Raw genomic sequence first — 5,431 nt, 5'->3', positions numbered from 1 at the left:
AAAAAAAAAAAAAAAAAAAAACAGAGAAAAGAAAAAAAGAAAATTACATTCCAACTAAGCACTGTGGCTCACACTTGTAATTCCAGCACGTTGGGATTCCAAGGCAGGAGGATTGCTTGATGCCAGGAGTTCAAGACCAGCCTTGACAACATAACAACACCGTATATCTACAAAAACTTAAAAAAAAAAATAGCTTGGCATTGTGGTACATGCCTGTAGTCCCAGCTACTTGGGAGACTGAAGTGGGATTATTGCCTAAGTCCAGAAGTTTGAGGTTACAGTGAACTATGACTGTGCCACTGCAATCTAGCATGGGTGACAGAGTGAGACCCTATCTCTCCCCCCACCCCCAAAAGAACGACAATCCATGAACATGTAGTAACCTTTATTTGTCATGCTTTAAAGTTTACAAGGGACCTTGTAGATGACACACAGTTATAAACACAAGGTTAATCAGCATCGGGGATGTATTTGAAGTGGAAGTGTGTTAGATACTAACACAGAGAAAACCAGGTTTGATTATTTCTATCTGCTGCAAGATACTGTGTCAGCACCAAACCTCAATCTAGACTCCTCTTGCCAGAAGCCAGGGTCATCTAATACCCCCAATAATGCAAACCAGCAATGCAAAGAGAGATAGAAGATTTCATGCCCCACCCTCTATGAGTGCAACACCAGGTAGCTACAACTCAGATTTTGTAAGCCTACTGCAGATTATAGCAGAGGAGAGAAAAGTTCCCTAAATTTCAGTTTTGCACAGATCTAAGAGCAATAAACAGACTCTCTGAAAACATCAAGGAAACCTTAACATGTCAAGTGTGAGCCTTGAATAATTGTAGAGGGACTGAGATGTCTTCATGATTGGATCAAGGAAAAAAATCATACTGTGAGATACCAAATGCTGTGTTAGAAGGTGACATGGCTCGTGGGCCAGCCGGGAACTCTCTGTTGAATCCGGACATTGAGTGCAGAGCCCAGGATGAGAGTTTATCTCATGGCCGGGCACGGTGGCTCATGCCTGTAATCCCAGCACATTGGGAGGCCGAGGTGGACAGATCCCCTGAGGTCAGGAGTTCGAGACCAACCTGAGCAAATTGCTGAAACCCTGTCTCTACTAAAAATACAAAAATTAGCTGGCTTGGTGGCAGGCGCCTGTAATCCCAGCTACTCAGGAGGCTGAGACAGGAGAATCGCTTGAACCCCAGAGGCGGAGGTTGCAGTGAGCTGAGATCGCACCACTGCACTCCAGCCTGGGTGACAGAGAGAGACTCTGTCTCAAAAGAAAAAAAAAAAGAAAGTTTATCTCATGGTCTCTCAGGCATCACGCCCACCCACTTCCCAATAGGCAGGGATTTAAGGTTGACACTACTGTAGAGTATTTATATATGTATTGACGGTAGGTCTTCCTGGGTTTGAGCTATGCATCATTTTTTTCTAAAGTGTGAATTCTCTATCATTTAAGCAGTCAAAACATCCCACATTAGCATGAAGAATGAGGATGTGGGAAACGATTTCAATCCAAACTTGGAAACTCAGAGAAGCTCCCTTTGCAGAATATGTGCTACAGTTCATGTTTCTTGTTACCCACCAGGCACATTGTATCATTCGCGCCTCACAAGGTGGGAGTGAGAGCAGATACAATCACAGTCCCTCTGTTTGATAGAAGGGGAAACTGAGGCACAAAAGATGCATGGCTCATCAGAGACCACCCAACTTGGAAGAGCCAAGCTTCGATGTCAGTCTTTTCGGATTCCGAGTCTTCTCCATTCAACACTTCAAGCACTGCCTTTTTACAGTCGGATCCTAATTTCCGGAGGACGGGTGCTTCTTCAAATGAAACATCTCAGCATCCTTAGCCTCTTTTATGGCACAGAAGACAGCTACAACCCTCTATGCCCTGAAGCATGCATCCTTGGAACACAGATGGAATATTTCTACAAATTCAACAGTGCTTCATGATTTTAAAACAAGTTTTAGTCTTGTAGAAATTCTTGAGTAACTTCTATGCATTGAGCTAAGATGCTCCCCTCTCCTGACAAAAGAGCCACCTGGGCAGGAACATAAGTCAGGCCTCCTCTCCCCTCCTCTCCTCTCCCCTCCCCTTCCCTCCCCTTCCCTCCCCTTTTCTTTTCTTTTCTTTTTTTTCCTTCTTCATAAAAGACCCCATTGGCCTCTGATCCTACCGGTATCCAAATGGATAGAGACCCTGGAAAGAGGCTGGATACCCACTATGAGTTAGGCACTGGATGTCTTATGCTAACTTATTCTGATCCTTTAAGCTGCCAGCTGCAAGTGATCATGAGGTTTGATCATCTCGTACATTATCACGTCCAGCATCAGCATGATACTTGGACGATATGTCAATTCTTAACAAATATGCCTAAAGTGGACTAATTTAATCCTACAACATTGAACAATCCAGAATGCTGACTTACGTATTTGCTGTGAAAAAGAAACCTCGTTGACCCCCAGGGCAGTGGAAAAGTGTGTGTGGGGAGTCGTGTTTGAGTGAGAAGGACCTGGGTTGAAATCCTGCCTCCTAATTTCCACCAATTCGATTGATATCTTATAGACACTCCACGTCGGTATAAACAAAAGGATGTTAAGAGCAGTGACATGTATGATTGAAAAAGCACTTTAGGAGGCGAGGCAGGTGGATCACTTGAGGTCAGGAGTTCAGCCTGGCCAACATGGTGAAACCTCGTCTCTACTAAAAATACAAAAATTAGCCAGGCGTGGTGGTGGGCGCCTGTAATCCCAGTTACTCAGGAGGCTGAGGCAGGAGAATTGCTGGAGCCTAGGAGGTGCACATTGTATTATATCTCCTCTGCTAAGAACCTTCCAATGGCTCCCTGTCTCACTCACAGGGAAATCCGAATTTTACAGTGCCAACAAAGCTCTACACACCTGGGCCCTGCTGCTTCTTCTCTGACCTCACCTCCCTTTTCTCCTTCCCTCAGTCACTCTGCTCTAGCCTCCCCACTGTCCCTTAAACACACCAAATATGCTTCTACCTCAGGACCTTTGCACGTGCTGTGCCCACTACCAGGAATTCCCTTCTCCCCACAAGATGTCCACATGGCTTCTCTCTCACTGCCTAAAGCTTTCTGCTTGAATATCAGAAAATCATTAGATACGCCCATTAATAAAGGACAGGCTTGGTGGGTTTTTTGTTGTCATTTGTTTTTGTTTTGTTTTGTTTTTTTGGAGACAGGGTCTTGCCCTTTTGCCCAGGCTGGAGTGCAGTGGTGTGATTGTGGCTCACTGCAACCTCAACCTCCTGAGCTCAAGTAATTCTCCCACCTCAGCCTCCTGAGTATCTAGGACCACAGCCATGTGCCACCATAGCTGGCTAATTTTTAGAATTTTTTGTAGAGACAGGGTTTCACCATGTTGCCAGGGTTGGTCTTGAAATCCCCAGCTCAAGCAATCTGCCTACCTTGGCCTCCAAAAGTGCTGGGATTACAGGCATGAGTCACCAGGCCCAGCCAATAAAAGACAGGCGTGAGCCACCGTACCTGGGCTAAGATTAGTTTAATAATTATTTGTGGCCTTTGTCTCCAGAACTGTGCTAGTTTTGGGGGTGTAGAGAGGCCTTTGTTTCTGTTCCCAGCCTTTGAGGCATTCGCATGTTACCTGGTGCAGTGATACACAGAGAAATATCAGGACTGTGACCAAGATATGGATTGTATTAGTCAGGGCTCTTCATAGAAACGGAACCAATAAGATATAGACAGATAGATAGATGATAAATAGGTAATGAATAGATAGATAGATAGATAGATAGATAGATTGATAGATAAGTAGGTAGATGGGTAGATATATATTATAAGTGGCGGGTGCAGTGGCTCACGCCTGTAATCCCAGCAGTTTGGGAGGCCAAAGCAGGTGGATCACTTGAGGTCAGGAGTTTCAGACCAGTCTGGCCAACATGGCAAAACCCCGTCTCCACTAAAAATACAAAAATTAGCGGGGCGTGGTGGCGTGTGCCTGTAATCCTAGCTGCTCAGGAGGCTGAGGCAGGAGAATCACTTGAACCGGGGAGGTGAAGGTTGCAGTGACCCGAGATTGCGCCACTGCACTCCAGCCTGGGCGACAGAGTGAGACCCCGTCTAAAAAAAAAAAAAATATATATATATATATATATACACATATATATATACACACACATACATACATATGGTATTGGCTCACAAAATTATGGAGGCTGAAAAGTCTCACGATATGCCATGTGCAGGGTGAGAACCAAGAAAACCAATGTTGACTCAGACAATAGTTTGAAGGCCTGAGAGCTGAAAGCTAATGGTGTAGAGTCTAATCTGGGCCTGAAGGCCTAAGAACCAGGAGCAGTAAGAGCAAGGAGAAGATGATCAGGCAAAGGGAGTGTGAGTCCAACCTCCTTTGCTGTTTTATTCTATTTGGACCCTCCACAAATTAGAGGATGCCCTCTCACACTGGAAAGGCCCACCTGTTTTATTCAATCCACCAATCCAAATGTTCATCTCTTCCAGAAACGCCTTCACCAACATACCCAGAAATAACATCCAATCAGATCTCTGAGCATCTCCTGACCCAGTCAAGTTGACATGTAAAATGAACCATCCCGTGAACAAAGTTCTAAGGGAGCCAGGAGGGGTAAGACTGCTGAACCTGGAGCTGTATTAGCCCGGTCTCTGCATTCCCATGCTTCTCCGCCAATGGTGATTTTGCTCCCCTTCCCAGGGGACATTTGGAAGTTTCTAGAGACAATTTTGGTCTTTGCAGCTGAGGCAGAGGGTACATATGTTACAGCATCTAGTAGGTCAAAGTCAGTGACGCCGCTCAACATCCCACAATGCACAGAACAGCCCCCACCACCGTCCCCAAATGTCAACAGGGCCCAGAATGACAAACCCTGCTGTATTCACTCAAAAAGCATTTATTGAGCACCTACTGTGTACCAGGCATTTTTCTAGGCACCACTGGGAAGACAGTGTTGAACCAATTAGATAAGACATCCTGATCGCAGTGGCTGCCCTAGAAAGAGGAAGACATAGATATTAAGTCAATAATTGCACCAATTAATATATATGGGACATTGTGATAAGAGCTCCGAGGGACCTATGTGAGTTGCTATGAGGGCTTGTAATAGGGGTGGTGACCGAGTGTGGGGAGGTGAGGAAAGAGCTTTCTGAGGAGGTGACCCTCAGGAAGACCCAAGAGGTATGGGAGCAGCTGGAGGAAGAAGGGTATCACAGGTAGAAGCAAGAGTAGATGCAAGGGGCCAGGCGTGGTGGCTCACGCCTGTAACCCCAGCACTTTGGGAGGCCGAGGTGGGCAGGTTGCTTGAGGCCAGGAGTTCGAGACCAGCCTGGGCAACATGATGAAACCCTGTCTCTACTAAAAACACACACAAAATTTAGCTGGGCATGGTGGCACATGCCTGTAATTC

The sequence above is a fragment of the Mandrillus leucophaeus genome, unplaced genomic scaffold, assembly GCF_000951045.1.
Source record: "Mandrillus leucophaeus isolate KB7577 unplaced genomic scaffold, Mleu.le_1.0 Scaffold215, whole genome shotgun sequence".
Taxonomy (NCBI): domain Eukaryota; kingdom Metazoa; phylum Chordata; class Mammalia; order Primates; family Cercopithecidae; genus Mandrillus; species Mandrillus leucophaeus.
Note: the sequence above shows the minus strand (reverse complement) of the source record.